Raw genomic sequence first — 17,596 nt, forward strand, 5'->3', positions numbered from 1 at the left:
AAAACACAAGAAAATGGGGGTCTGAATTAGGTTTTAAAAATAAGCTTTTTACCAACTCAAGATTACCACTTAAATGTTAATAACAAAGAGATAGAAACACAAGTATTTTTTATCCCGGTTCGCTTGAAACTCAAACCTACTCCAGTCCACCCGCCAAGGTGATTTTTCCTTATACACAAGAACTTAATCCACTATAATCAACTGATTACAATAATCATAAAGAATGACATTCTTTGTCTTCTCAAGAATCTGACTATACCCTAGTCTCCTTAAGGACTCACAAAGAACAACTTTCTTTGTCTTCTCAAGGATCCGACTATACCCTAGTCTCCTTAAGGAGTCAAACAAGCAGCTTAAATAATATTTTGTATGTTACAAATTGCTTCTACACAAGTAGATATTACAGAAATGATAAATAAATACTTAAAAAAATTGTGTATAAAATGATAACTTTTCACAAAATAATAGACTTGTCAAATTTTTAGCGCTTCAATGTTTTTCTTCAAGTCTCCAAGTCCCATTTATATAGCATAAGGAGAAGACCGTTGGAGGGAAAAATGGGGAAACCAAATAGAGCGGCTATTCACTGTTGGATGGTGAAAGGAGTGATACTGCATACTGTCCTTCACTCACAAATTCAGTGACAAGTGTGATGTATAGTATTGTCATTGCCCATGAAATCAGGTAGTGGAAAGAATATTTGATCTGTACTATATACTATTTGATCACGTATCCGTTTGATCTTATCTTCAAGTTCATTGACTTCTGATGAAAGTTGATGAAACATGAAATGAAGAAACATACAGTTGGATTCAGAAACTTTAGAATATTTAGTCAAAACCTTGACAGTGTCCGCATTCTGGCTCGAGATCTTCAATATCTTCAGAATCTTCAGCTAAGTAACAAAACTTCAGAAGCTTGCCATTATTCAAAAGTTTAACGATCAAAGTCACGTCCAGAAGCACAAACTGAGATAATATTACAGCAGTAACATAACATTTCCTTAGAAGCTTCTCAGGAGTGAATCAACGTAGAAGCGGAAAGATAATTGCAGCAACAACTTGAACATTTTTCATAACTTCTCATGATAGGAGCAAAAGTGGAATTTGAACACATTGTTCAGAAACTGATGACGATGCACGTCATATACTCAGAATCAGAACTGGCTATTAAATCTACATAAGAACAAACCATTTGGGTACCAAAATTATTCTCACACAAATACAACAATGTTATCATTAGAACTCAAGGTATACATGTATAATCAAAATCCTATTCTAACAGTCTCCCCCTTTTTGATGATGACAAAAACATGTATTTTGATGAACAATTTTGTACATGGTAATCACAGAAGGATACATCTTACAGAAGCACAAATCTCTATATGAGATTTATAATCCTAAAAAGATAAAATCAGAATGAAAGAACACTTTCCCGATGAACCTTTTTGAAGTACCATAATGATATTCTATCAGAATATGGTTTGTCTTCTGAAGTTGCTTGATGTTGTCCAGAGCACTGGTTATTGACATCAACATTCTGATGAACTTTACTTCAGAAGCTTGGTTGAATTCTTTTGAAGAAGCTTCAAAGCCTGGTTTTTAATTTCTTTAAGACTCAATGCTTGGTTCTGATTCCTGGTCGAGATTCTTCTCAAACAACGTTAAAGCTTTCAGACTCAGAGAGTTGACCATTTCTTCAGAAATTGGTAACTAATATTCTATTATGAAAAACTTCAAAAGCATATGGTTTTTGAACTTATCCCTGCAAAACATTTAACAAACTATTCTTTAAAGTAGTTCTTAGCAGAAACATTAAACAATGTTTGGGTATTGATTTATGAATATAGGTATATCAAAATCAACTATGATTCTCCCATTTTACTAAGTTTTTCCCCCTTTGTTACCAATCAAAAAGACATAGACAAATAAAAAAAATGATGGAGAGAAACAAACATGCTTTTCATTAAGTAGCGCCAAAAGGAAGAAAATGAGTACAAACAAGTTACATAAACACAAAAAACTTAAACAAAAGTACTTAAACAAAATAAAAGACACAAAAGTACTTTAAAATAAAAATTACAGGAAGATGAGGCGTAATAAAAGACATAAAAGAATTTAAACAACTTTTAAATTTTAGGGTTTTGTGGCGGCGAAGGAGGATGAGGCGTAATAAATGGGTAGTTATCAGGAAGATTTAAGGGATCTACTAATGAAACAATATTATCCTTAAGGCAGCTTTCGAAGTAGTAAGCCAAAACATCTGGAGGATCGATCTTCGTGAAGATATGGTAGTCCGGTGAGGTTATTACTACCGCTGGTTTCTCCCTTGGAGGGAGGAGTGTTCTTATCAGCAGCTGACTGATGAGAGGGTTGAGGTTGGGGTTGAGCTTATTGCTGTTGTTGTTTTTGAGGAGAAACCATTGTTGAATTGTTAAAGATGAGGATGAACGGTTGTAAAGAAGGTGTTTGAAGGTTTGAAATATTGAAAGTGTGGGAGTAAAGTAAGCGTAGTGTGAAATTGTGAGTGAGAATGAGTTTATACAATTTTTTTCGCAATGATGACAAGTTAAAAATACACAGACATGGGGGAAAGCGTAAGAGATTTTAACCTAATTCCAAGAAATACGAAACCCAATGTGTCACGCGATCATCACACATGCTTAGAAAGTGGGACAAATGTCATCACTAAGAACCGCATGATATCAAACGACAAGACACACATTTAATGCAACAATTGTTCAGAATCAGGAAGGCAAATTGATAAGATTGCTTATGATCAGAACCTTTCTTATTCATGAAACTTTCTCACTTCAGAAAGCTCATGTCTCAGAGTTAACAAATAAATTCTCAGAACCTAATCTAGAGTTTTGAAGACTTAACATTCTGAAATTCATCTTTTCATTCTGGACATGAATCCATAAATAAGTTTTACATAATGAAAATGAATTTATCTTCAACAAGGGGTTTTGTAAAGACATCAGCCCATTGATGGTCTGTATCAACAAATTTTAAGTGAAAACTACCGTTATGAACATAGTCATGTAAAAAATGATGTTTAATTTCAATATGCTTAGCCCTAGAATGAAAAATAGGATTCTTAGACAAACAAATAACAGATGTATTATCATAGAGAATATGAATGTTACTCTTAAATATCTGATGATCTTCTAGCTGACTCTTCATTCAGAGTATCTGAATGCTGTATCCAGAAGCCGCGATATACTCAGCTTTGGCTGTTTAAAGTGCAATTGTTGACTGTCTCTTGATGGAACATGAGATCAGATTGTCTGCTAGAAATTGACAACTTCCAGAAGTACTTTTCCTTTCTATTTTGTCTCCAGCATAATCAGCATCACAATAGCCTACTAATTCATATTCACTTGTTTTTCTATAAAACAAACCAAGGTTAGTAATACCTTTCAGATATCTAAAGATTCTCTTAACAACAATTTAGTGAGTCTCCCTAGGATCTGATTGGAAGCGAGCACATAAGTAGACATTGAATAAAATATCAAGTCTAGAAGCGGTTAGATAAAGGAGAGAGCCTATCATATCTCTAAATAGCTTCTGAGTTATCTTATTGCTTACCTCTTCTTTCTCTAGAATGCATGTAGGATGCATTGGAGTCTTTGCTTCCTTGCATTCTTACAAGTTATACTTCGTCAGAAGTTCCCTTGTATATTTACTCTGATGAATGTACGTTCCTTCTTAATGTAAATCAATCTGGATTCCCAGAAAGAACTTGAGTTCTCCCATCAGACTCATTTCAAACTCTACCTGCACTGACTTAGAAAAATCCTTGCACAACGAAGCATTAGAAGAATAAAAAATAATATCATCAACGTAATTTGCACAACCAAAATATCATTCTTAAAGGTTTGGCAAAAGAGAGTTGTGTCCACTTTCCCTCTGGTAAAATCATTTTCCAAAAGGAAGTTACTTAGTCTATGATACCAAGCTCTAGGAGCTTGTTTCATACCATATAACAATTTTTTCAGTTTGAAAACAAAGTCAGGATTTTGAGAACTTTCAAAACCATGAGTTTGGTGCACATATACTTCTTCAGAAGTGTATCCATTTAAGAATGCACTTTTATCATCCATCTGATAAAGAATGATGTTATGATTGACTACAAATAAAATTAAAAGACGAATAGACTCTAACCTAGCAACTGGAGCAAAGGTTTTTGTATAGTCTATACCTTCTTGCTGACTATAACCTTGTGTTACAAGTCGATCATTGTTTCTGACAATTTCGCCCTTCTCGTTGAGCTTGTTTCTGAAAACCCATATGGTTCCAGTAACATGGAACCCCTTTGGTTTTTGAATAAGATCCCAGATGTCATTCCTGGTGAATTGATTCAGTTCTTCTTAAATAGTTAGAATCTATTCATTATCCAGAAGAGCTTCATCAATAGATATGGGCTCTACCAGGTATACCAAACCCAGAAAAGTCTCTTCGGATGGTTTGAATGAAGATCTAGTTCTGACTGATGCGTCTTTATCTCCCAAAATCAATTCTGCAGAGTGAGAAGTTCTTGGTCTACTCTTCTTATGATGAGTTGGACCAACGAAAACTTCTGGTTGGGTCGCTTATAGGTCTTTTGCTCCAGATTCTTTAACTTTTCCTTCTGAGTCTTTTTCTCCAAAATCATTATCCTTGGATTATGAAAGATTGATCTTTAAATCTGCAAATTTTTCAACTAGCTTTCACTTTTCAGAGTCAAGCTTATCATTGAATCTAACATGAATTGATTCTTCGACAATTCGTGTCTCGATGTTAAAAACTCTGTAGCCTTTAGAGTGTATAGAAAATCCTAACAACAAGCACTTATGTGCCTTAGAGTCAAACTTGCCAAGATTCTCTTTAGTGTTCAACATAAAACACTCATAACCAAAAGAATGAAAGTAATAAATGTTGGGATTTCTATTATTCCACAATTCATAGAGAGTCATACCCATAATAGGTCTAATAAAAATCATGTTCTGAATATAACACGTGTTAACTGCTTCTGCCCAGAAGTGCTTAGCCATATCAGTTTCTTGGATCACGATGCATACCATTTCTTGCAAAGTCTTATTCTTCCTTTCTACATCTCCATTTTATTATGGAGTTATAGGATAAGAGAAATCATGGGAAATACCATTTGAATCAAAAATCTTTTCAAAATGTTTATTTTCAAATTCGCCACCATGATCACTTCTGACTTTGACTATTTTGCAATTAATTTCTATTTGCACTAGTGAGCAGAAGGTAGAGAACATATAATGTGACTCATCCTTGTGTTTTAAGAACTTTACCCATGTCCATCTACTATATTCATCAATGATGACCAATCCATAATTCTTACTATTGATAGAGGCAATTTTCACTGGTCCAAACAAATCAATATGCAGAAGTTCTAACGGTCTAGAGGTAGACACAACAGTTTTCGCTTTGAAAGATATTTTAGAAAACTTATCTTTCTGACATGCTTCACAAAGAGAATCTGAAGTGAACTTAAGGTTGGGTAAGCCTCTGACTAATCCAAGCTTATTTAGCTGAGAAAACATTCTCATACTAACATGGCCCAAACGTATATGCCATACCCATTGCTCCTCATTAACAAGCATTAAGCATTTTACATTTTGATCCTCAAGATCAGAAAGTCTGATTTTATAAATGTTGTTCTTTCTCTTCCCATTAAAAAGGATTGTACCATCTTTTTGACTAACAACCTTACATGAATTTTGATTAAAAATGACATCATAACCATTGCCACTAAGTTGACTAATAGACAATAGGTTATGCATCAGAGCATCGACCAAAAGAACATTAGTAATAGAAGGAAGTTTACCGTTACCAATAATTCTAGAGCCAATGATCTTTCCTTTCTGGTTTCCTCCAAAACCAAATAAGATTCTAGGCTTAAGTTCCAAATCTTGGAACATAGACCTTTTTCCCGTCATATGTCACGAGCATCCACTGTCCAGGTACCATGGCTGGTGTTTCAGCTGAGCTGCTGAGGATATATGCAACATAAATTATTTTATCCTTATGTACCCATTTTATGGGTCCTCGTTTGTTAGTTTTCCTAGAGTTTCTTACAACTTTGGGTATTTGTGCAGAAGGATAACCATATGAAATTTGAGCATGATACTTAGGTTTCAGAACTGAGTTCTTACCCTTTGTATGTTTCTGTGTCTATGCATAAACATCAACCTCAGTGCCAGTAGGCACGAAATGCTCATAGAGAGGTTTTGGTTTTACCTTTTGAATTTCGTCAGGTTTTATAGTTTATGTATAACCTAAACCTTTTTTGCCATTTCTGCTAACTCCATAGATCAAAGAAGCTATTTTGCTTCTATCTATGGTTTTAGCCATAAAGTACTGGAATTCTCTATCATATCTAATGACACAATCAGTACCAGAAGCTTCTGAGATTATTTCCTCCTCTAATTTTGAAAATTTACTTTTCAAACCAGAGTTGTTACTTTCTAAAGAAAATACTTTTTCATTTAGAGAGGAAATATCTTTCTCAATATCACTGTGAGTTTCAGAAGTAACTACTTGGACTTGTTTAAGGTTCTTGTACCTACTTTGAAGGCTCGGGTACTTTTCCAGTATTTCAGAGAGACATGATTCTAAGTCAGAACGAGATAGTTCAGAAAATACCTCTTCAAAATCAGAGTCTGATTTTGATTCTGTCAGCACATTGTCTTCTGGTTCTTCAGAACCTTCTAGATGAGTTGTAGTTGCAATCAATGCAATGTTGGCTTGTTCTTCGTATAAATCTTCTTCTTCGGATTCTGAGTCATCCCATGTAGCCATCAACCCCTTCTTTCTTGTAATTTTTTTTAGGCCTTCTGTCCTTTTTCAGCTTAGGATATTAATTTTTGTAGTGGCCTGGCTCCTTGCACTTAAAGTAGATAACTTCTTTTCTAAAACCTTACTTCTTCTATCCAGACAAAGAACCAGAATGACCAACAGTCCTTCTAGCTCCTCTGAACTTCCCTTGCCCATTCTTCAAGTGTTTCCAGAATTTATTGACCCTCTTAGAAATCAAAGAAAACTCATCATCATCTTCTGAGTCTTCATCAGAAACTTATGATTCTTCCCCAACTTTATATGCTCTTGTCTTCTCAGGCTTGGACTTTAATGTAACAAATTTACCTCGCTTCTGAGGTTCATCTTCCTCGAGTTCAATCTCGTGGATTCTCAAAGAACTAACAAGTTCTTCAAGACTAATACTGTTAAGATCCTTTGCCAACTTCAAGGCAATTACCATATGTCTCCATTTTTTAGGGAGACTTCTGATTATCTTCTTGACATGATTAACTGTAGAGTATCCTTTGTCCCGAACTTTCATCCCTACAACAAGCATCTGAAATCTTGAGAACATAGACTCAAAAGTTTCATCACCTTCCATTCTAAATGCTTCGTACTTATGGATTAAGGCCAAAGTCTTTGTCTCCTTTACTTTAGAATTCCCCTCATGAGTCATCCTCAGAGAGTCAAATATGGATTTGACATAATCTCTTTTTGTTATCTTCTCATACTCAGTATAAGAAATAGAATTTAGCAATATAGTTCTGGCCTTATGATGATTTTTGCAATCTTTCTTTTGTTGATCTGTCATATCACTTCTTGCGATATTATTTCCTGAAGCATTATCTGGGTGAACCTAGCCATCGACTATAAGATTCTAGAGATCAACATTGTATCAAAGAAATAAGCTTTTGATTATATATTTCCAGTCATCAAAATTTTCACCACCAAATATTAGTGGTTTAACACTTTACTGATCTCTCACATTATTGTTAACAACGCTAGCAACAACCATTATTTCTCACAAAAACTGGATCGATACTAAACATGATGAAGTGTTGATAAATGTTTTATCACAATCAGAACTGGAGCTCTGATACCAATTGAAGGTGTGAAAAACACAAGAAATGGGGGGTTTGAATTGGATTTTAAAAACAAAATCTTTTTACCAACTCAAGAACACCACTTAAATGTTAATAACAAAGAGTGATAGTGCGTACTGTCCTTCGCCCACAAATTTAGTGATATGTATGATGTATAATACTGTCCTTGCCCATGAAATTCAGGTAGTGGAAATAATATTTGATTTGTACTATGTACTATTTGATCACATATCCATTTGATCTTATCTTCAAGTTCATTGACTTCTAATGAAAGTTAATGAAGCATGAAATAAAGAAACATACAACTGGATTCAGAAACTTCAGAGTCTTTAGTAAAAACCTTGACAACATCAATACTCTGGCTTGAGATATTCAGTATCTTCATCTAAGTAACAAAACTCCAAAAGCTTACCATTTTTCAGAAGCTTAATGATCATAGTCACATCCAGAAGCATAAACTGAGATAACATTGCAACAACAACATAACGTTTACTCATAAGCTTCTCAGGAGTGAATCAACGCAGAAGCAGAAAGATCATTATAGTAGCAACTTAAACATCTTTAAGAACTTATCATGATATACGCATAAGAGGGATTAGAACATATTGTTCAGAAACTAATGACGTTGCACGTCATATACTCATAATCAGAACTGGTTGTTAAAGCTACATAATAACAAACCATTAAGATACCAAAATTATTCTCACATAAATACAACATTGTTATCATCAAAACTCAAGGTATAGATGCATAACCAAATCTTGTTCTAACACTCTTCAAATATTTTTCCTTCTTTAATCTTGAGATTTGGAAATCCCCTAATAGCATCTTCAGATATGATCTTTCTCATACTCTTGAGGTTGAGATGGCCAAGTTTTTGGTGCCATAGCTTGGTCTCATATACCTTATATATCAAACATGTTATATGTTGAATTTTGTTTTAAGATACCCACAATTGTCTTTGGATTTTAATCCTTTCATTAACACTTCTTGATATTTACTGGAAACAATGCATTATGACTTTTGAAGCTCACATTCAGACCTTGATCACATAGTTGGCTAATACTGATCAAGTTTGTAGTTAATCCTTCTACCAAAAACACATCATCAAGGCTAGGGATACATGGATACACCATTTTGAATGTACTATGATTTTTCCTCTTGCTCCATCACCAAAGATAACATAACTATTGGAGAATGATCTTAAATTTTCTAGATAGTTCTTTTCTCCAATCATGTTCTTGGAACATCCACTATCAAAGTATCAATATTCTATCGAGGAAACTCTAAGAGATGTGTGAGCTATGTGACAAATGGTTTATACTTTGGGTTTCCACAGTTTCCTTCCTTGAGTTTTCTTGCCTTTATTTTTGTTGAACCTTGGCTGACTATAGGGCTGGAGATATCCATACAGTCTATAGCAATATGACCTTATATGGCCATATCTTTCACAGTGATGAAATTTACAAGAAGAGTTCTTGTTTCTTATGTACTGAGGGTACATATATTGGGAAAGATGTTGAGATATATGGTCCAACATCATAACATTAGTTTTCTTCTCAAGGGGGATAAACTTCTTAGTGGGAGCTTTTGCTTCTTTGCTCATGGATCTACAGTGAAATCCTATTCTCTTCACATCATTAGACATCTTTCAAACTTATAGGATTTAATTAATAGCCTTAGAACCATTGCTCAACATACATAAAAACTTTGTCATGTTATCAAGTTTGGACTTTAACAGGGTGACTTCCTCTTCCAAACCTGCAATGGCTGCACCTAGTTTCTCTTTTTCAAGAAGTAGAACACTTATAGTTTTCTTTGTTTCTCTACTACCATGCAAGCTTCCTTCCACTGTCTGTACAAAAGTTTGTACATTTTATCTAACTCTTCATCAGTGATTTCTTCATCTCTAGACTAAATACTAGATTCATATTTTCAAGTGAAAGCCATCACATTGTTAGCTATTTCTTCTTCACTCTCATCATCAGAATCAGACAAAGTGATTGACACACCCTTTTTATGTTTCTTTAAAACTGTATGATATTAAGCTTTAATGCGGCTCAAACCTTCACATTCATGACATTGAATCCCTTTTCCTTTTTAGGTTTGTCTTCTTCTTTGCTCTTGCGCTAGGGACCAATATTCTTGAAGTTGTCAGGCACTTTGTCTTCAACATTTGTCCTCCATCTTCTATCTAGTATCTTCAAAGCTTTGTTAAACTTTATACCTACATGAGCTATATCATCTGATATACTTTATTCAGTATCACATTGATCTTCATCCTATTTAGTGTTAGATACAAAGGCAATACTCTTGTTTTTATTTTCAACTCTATCATTTATTCCCATCTCAAAGTTTTACAAAGATCCAAATAGTTTATCCAATTTGATGGTGTTAATGTCTTGGACTTCTCTAATAGCTGTGACCTTCATATCAACCTTTTAGGTAGAGATCTTAATATATTTCTAGTCAGTTTTTCTTCAGACATCTTCATTGCTAAAGCCAAAGTTTGATATATTAATTAAAAGCTAGATTCTATATAGTAGATCAAGAAGATATGTACACATTAGGTTAATGAAATCTAATCCCTTCAATTTTTCACATCTCTAAGACGTTATTTATCATTTACCAATTTTACATTCTGTTACCTTACGTAACCAAACATCTTGTGATTTCTTACTTAAAATTATATTAACTGTTGAACGATATCAATATCGCACCAGTCCCTGTGGATAAAATTAAAAAAATACTTATTTTTGATTCTACACATCATATATCTCCCCTTTATTTTGTAAATTATGCACTGTCTTTTCTATCCATAAAATTAACAAAAACAATCATCTCTTCTCCCTCTTTTTGACATTATTAAAAATAAAAAGAGTAAAATGCAAAGTAAAGTAATATAGGGAAAAAGTAACCATCTCTTCTTCACACTGATTTGATGTCAATGGTGATGTTCTTCGAAAGTGATTGTGTTGATACCAATGAGATGCTCTTTTAAAACACAAATCTTTTCGATTCATTTTCAATCAAATAAAACTTTAATTTTACCATACCATACGGTCTTATTGTATCTTGAACAACCAATCTTAATTTTACAATTTTAGCACATGGTCTCCAAGTACACCTATAAAATATAATTAAATTTTTTTTCTAGGTACCCAATTTTCTTTTGGTCCTCTTGGATTAGTTCCTTTCTCAATCCATACATAATTTCCTCTATGAATATCGAAGTTTCTTATATAACAAACATTAGGAGTATGACCTTTTGTATTGCAATTAAAGTATGTAGGTCTAAAAATATGATTCCTTTTTTATAGAAATAAGAATTATTTCTAACATAAGACCTTTTAGGATGAATTACACCATGCACTTTATTGGGTTCCACATTGTTGAATTTATTGCTAGTAGCCTTAATAAAATAGTTTTACTTGTATTTGGTTTATCAAATTTGGAGAAACCAAGTCCAAGTTTATTATTTGAGTATCCTTTTCAACTTAGCACATTTTTCAAATCAATTTGACATTTTTCATATTTCTTTATCACTTGGTTTAATTAAAAAAATTTAGATTCAAGAGATTGACATTTATTACATGCTTAATTTTGACTTAGTCTAATTCCATCTTTATGTCATTAGCCTTACTTTCTAGAGAAAAAAATATTTATTTTGCTTTGAACATTTTTTGGAAAGTGTTAAATATTCTTAATGTAATTCATGGAAGACATTTTGTAATTTATCGTATGAAAGTTTGTCATTAATTTCAAAATTATTAACCTCATTTTCTTCATCATAATAATGGTGTGAATCCATTAATGTCAAGTTTCCTTATTCTTCATCTGAAGATGAACTTATTTCATTGTTTTCCCATACCACATATGCTTCCTTTGACCTTTTTTCCTTCTTGATGTTGACTTTGTGCTTCTTTAGAAGTTTATGGAGTTCACTTTTGACATCTCATCTTCTTCCACATTAAAAACAAGTAATCTTCCTTTTTGAAGTTGGTGCTTCTTTTCGACTGATTTCTAAAGTTGTGCCTACCAATTTTACCATATCGGCGACTTACTCAAAATTATAATAATCAATTCTTTATTCAATCGCCGAGATTGAATAAAGTAAAATCCTATATTTATTGAGTACATTTCTTTACTAAAAATTTATTATATAAATTCATAATAAAAAGTAATTTTATTTTTCTAATATTTTTCTAATATTGAAAAGATATGAATAGAAAAATATATGATTTATCAAATCATTTTATAGTTAAGTAAAAGAAAGTTTTGATTTCTATATTCATTTATATATATATATATATATATATATATATATATATATATATATATATATATATATATATATATATATATATATATATATATATATATATATATATATTTTCAATTTTGACTTTTTCAAATTAAAAAAGGTACCGTTGAAACTAGAACTATCTAGTTCTGACTTCAATTGAGTAATGAAATAGAATTTTTTTTGGTAGTTTCTTATGACTCATTCAAAAAAATTAAATTATAGATATATTTAGAATATATTATATATTATAGAATAATATATAATATATTCTAAATAGATGTTTACTATTCTATAATAGTATCAGTATAGAATAACTATTAAAGAATACTCTTCGAATCGAGCTAATTCATAGTATTTCAGTCCAACATTTTTATTTCTTACAAAAAAAACTTTTCGAATTACCTTAAAAAAATCTTTTGAGTTACCTAAACCAAAACTTTTAAGTTATCTGAATTTTTTTTTTTGAGTTATCTGAACCAAAACCTTTAGAGTTACCAGAAAAAAAACCTTTTGAATTACCTGTCAAAATAGATTCAGCTAATGAAAAGACTTTCAATCCTGCCGTATATCCCTTTGATATAGAAGTGCGTTTTATGGAACTAACATACAATTAGTATAGTTTTTTCATTGCTATAGTTTGATGCGAAAGACATTAGTTTTGTAAATGAAAATGAATTATTCTATAATTAGCCGTATGTCTTATTTATCTGAATTCACTCTTTTTTTCCGATCACAAGGTAAAGTAAAAACATTGAATATTCTAAACCTTTTCCAAAATTTTCATTTTCTCTTTATGAAATTTTCAAATTTTTTGATTAGAGCTCATCTTCATTACTGGTGGATTGAGACTCATCCTCTTTATTACTATCATAGCCTTTGATTTTAGTTTTTGAGGCAAAACTTTTGGGTTTGTTTTCTTGAGCCTCATGATTTTCTAGCCTTTCAAGTTCCAACTCATATTCTTGAAGTTTACCAAACAAAGTCGTCAAAGACATTTTGGAAAGACTTTTCTTCTCCGATATAATCGTCATCTTTTATTGTCATGTTCTTGTCAATGATCTAAAGACTTTGAGATTTAACTCATCATTTGTGAATGTTTTTCCAAGAGAAAAAAAGTGATTTGTACAACGTGTAAATATCTTTTGCAAGTCAAGAATTGTTTCACCGGATTGCATTCTAAACATTTTATATTATTGTGATAGAGTGTTTACTTTAGATCTTTTTACTTCTATCGTGGTTTCATGTGTCACTTACAATGTGTCCCAATTTTTTTTTCTATTTTACAATTTGATACACGGAAGAATTCATCCATACCTGTGCATATGCAAGTATATCCTTTATCTTCTTATCATACAACACTTTCTGCTTGTCGTCATTATTCCTAGAGCTTTTCACCTTTACTTGTTCTATATTATTTATGACCGTTGTTGGAACAAAGGGTCCATTTTCAAAAATATCCCATATTTATTCTCCTTGTACTTCTAAATACATTCACCTGCAGATTTCATAGAAGTCATAATATTCACTAGCGAAACATGGAGCTTTGTTGCTGTTGCCACCATCTGCAAAAACAAGATTAATAGAAACCATAATTTATGGATTGAGGAGCAAGTTACCTTAACTTGCTCTGTTACCAATTGTGAGTATAGAGTGCAACCTAAGAGGGAGGGGGGGGGGGGGAGGGGTGAATTAGGTTTTATGAGTTTTTCTAGTTATTTTGTAGATTCTCTTATTATTTCATTTGTTCGGAATACAGTGTAATGACTTAGAACAATAATACAGGAAAAATAAAAGTGATGAAAAGTAAGAGAGACACTAGAAAATATACTAGTTCCCCTTATCAACTAAGGGTATCTATAGTCTCTTCACAACCCATGAAGGATTTTAACTATGTTAGATATTTGTAGAGGCTCACTCCAAGACTCTCCTACAATCTTCTAACACATACACACTAAACGTATGACATATGGACTTTGAATTAACCCAATTCAAAGAACCTTTTCCATCACAAACACCAATTACTTTTGTGGACTTTGAATTTTCCTGAATCAAAAAACCTTTTTACAACAAACAGAAAGAACACCACTTCCTATTTCTAAACACTTTTAGAAAGTACACACACCTTCTTTACAAATTATGCCACCACACACTTGGTGAATAATTTTATAACAAAATGATATTTTGAGTACAAACAATTTTGAATGCATTCAAATATCCTAAAAATTGAATCATCACTTTTCAATAAACAATTCAAGAATATATAGACCTTAAGTGCTCAATGATTGAAGCAACTTTTTTTCACATGTATAAACTTTATGCACTAAAAGTTTCCATGAGGTTGTGTATGAACACTTTTAAAAATAGATGAATTGTTTGAAAATTAAGATTCGAAGATGTTAATTGAAATAGGAAAAATTATTGCTTTAAATACATCACAAGATGCCTCTATAATGAGTATCAATGTTTGGAAAATATTCATGATTAAATGAAAAAGTTAGTAAAAGCTTTCATGAACAATTGCAATGTAAAGGCATCATACCAATTCATAATTTTTCATAAAGCTTTAGGATGCAATCGATTTCACGCTTGGATCATTCGATTGTTCCATGTCCAATATTAAAAAAAAATTGGAAAAATTACACAGTGCAATCGATTGTAGTGGATGCTCAATCAATTGTGGGTTCAAAATATCAAGCAAAAATGAGACCCTTCAACTGATTGCTTATGGGGATTAATCTACTCACACATGAATGAAAATCCAATTTTGAAAGTCAGTAGCTACAAGCAATCAATTGCACCATAAGGTTAATCAATTACACCCTTAAGATTTTGTCTTTTTATAGATGTGCCTTGAATGAAACATATGCATAGATGATATGGAGATTTAAGAAGGGTTTAGATGAAAGGTTTTGAGCACCTAAAGCTTACACACCATTGAATTGCTATTGTACATTAACATATGATCCAAAACCCTTGATATCCATAACTTCCAAAGCGTATGAAATCTTATTACTTGATTCAATTTTTCTTCTTCTTTGATATATCTTATTTGATAATCTTTTGTACTCATCAAAACTAAATTAAGATAGATGAAGAACATCTTATTTACCAAAATTTTGAAAAGGTGAACTCAAGGCTTGAGAAGGTGAACTCATAAAACCTTTTCCTAAAGATGTTATTTCCCATTTTGCAATAGATGACCACATAGTAGTTAGTTTTTCCCTTATGCTCACAACTGTTAGAGGGGAAGAACCTTTGGGTCACAAGATCTTGCCATGGGTGTTATGTTTACAGGCTTCAAGACCTAATTTGTGTTCTTCTTCTGATATTATGATGGCAAGCCGATCTCCTTTCATACAAGGTATTGGTAGTTGACTTTGATGTTTTCACCCACACTTGCAAAAGTTTTGGTTATCGTTGATTTCTTTGTATCCATTTGTGGTTTCATCCCTTTTGTTCCCTTGGCAGTTTTATCGATGGTCTCATAAAAGAAAAGGTGAGGAACTGCGGAAGACATCTTGGGAACATAGGAAGTAAATGAAGGATATAGCTAGGTCAACATTGTTTTCAAAGATAGATGGAGCATGGTTTTTTCTTCTCTCTGTAGTAGAGATGTTACAAAAAAAAAGACTTCATAAACTAGTAGACATTACTAACTCTTCAATGATAAAATATAGAGAATTTGACCTCCATGCCACATAGTTGATTTTTTTGACCAAAATGCCACTCATTAAAAATATATTCCCAACATGCCACATTCTATCAACTTTTGTCAGTTTTTTAATATTAAAAAATTAGGTCTCTGTACACGCAGAAGGGCTCCTTCCATTTGGGCTAGCACACCCCTATTTTTTTCGTTTTTATTTTTTATTATTAATAAATGATTTTAATTAATTTATATATGTAATAATTAATTAAAAATCAATAAAAATTCGAATTTTTTAATTTTTTAATTATTTTAATTCTATAATACATTTTAGTACTTGCTTATTTTCTTAAAATTAAATATTTAATAATTATAAAATGCATTGGAAAATTAATTAAGTTTAATGAAATTAAATTTAAATAGGCCTTAAAAAAATTAAAATTGAAATATAATATTAAAATTTATAATAAGTTAATTGAAAATGTAAAAATAAATTAATTATTATGTCATTTTTATTGTTCGGGATCTTTGTTAAAGTAATGACTATCAGTTCCACATCGGGTACGCATTGAGACACACATACCACAACCTATTGGTTATGTTGAAGTAGGTGGAGGAGAGATCGAAGTTCTTGATGAATAAGATGAGGTATAAAAAATGAGGAGTCGGTTAGGAAAAATTTGGAATGTATCGAAATTCTCAAAATTCATATTCGGAGGAAAGTTGTTAGACAGTTGGCGAATGAGGTGGGGTTGGGGTTGGAAGGTTCTACTGTCACGATGTAATAATCTGATACGTTAGAGGTTGACGGTTGTTGAATGGTGTTGGAGTAATCAAAGTTAGGATGAGGGATTGGTGTGTAGTTGTGGGGTGGACGAAAGTATGATTGTTGTTGGGTTTGATATTAGTAGTGTGTTGGTTGTTGTGGGGTTTGATATTAGTAGTGTGTTGGTTGTTGTGGTGTTTGATAGGTGAAATTTGTTGGTTGTTGTTATGTTTGGGATGCAAAGTTTGGTTGTTGGTATAAGGTGTTTTATGTTTGTTGTTGGAATGGATGGTTGTTGTTGTTATTGAGTTGGTTCGTTATATTGATATGGTTGTTCGTAATGGTTGGACGTGGATGATTGTGTATATGGGTGGTTGAACGTGCTTTGGGTGTGGTGGTTAATGAAAGTTGGTTGTGGTGGAGCTTGTATCTATGATGTAGAACCGTGTAGACAAGGGTCATTGAGAAGTTGAGTGATTGATGCGTATGTATATGAGAGTGATCTAAACCAATTTAGATAGTCTTGAGTTGGATTAAATTCTCCATGAAATGCCTCCCCAATCAAGCATAATTTGTGTCAATTTTTCCACTTGCATTGCTCGTTTTTGTATAATTGTTTATAGTTATACTTCCATGACTCATGCATATTCATTTCATGGTGTTCTTTGAGGAATTTTTGGGGGTTAGGTAATACCATGTAGGTACCCAAATTGTAACTTGACCCTATCAGATTGCTGTATTTTGACGATCCAGAAGCATCTGATATGCGTTGTTGCATTCCAAATCAAATTATCATTGTTTAGTCGCGGGAAGTCAACATATGATCTTCATATAAACTATTACAATATAAATAAAATATCTTAGTGTAACATAATTGATGCTAATAATATATAAAAAAAAATAGTAAAGACACATATTTTACATTTTCTGGCATCATGTGATCAATCATATAATGGTACCCAACAA

This window comes from Lathyrus oleraceus, chromosome 4, assembly GCF_024323335.1.
Source record: "Lathyrus oleraceus cultivar Zhongwan6 chromosome 4, CAAS_Psat_ZW6_1.0, whole genome shotgun sequence".
In the NCBI taxonomy this organism is placed as follows: domain Eukaryota; kingdom Viridiplantae; phylum Streptophyta; class Magnoliopsida; order Fabales; family Fabaceae; genus Lathyrus; species Lathyrus oleraceus.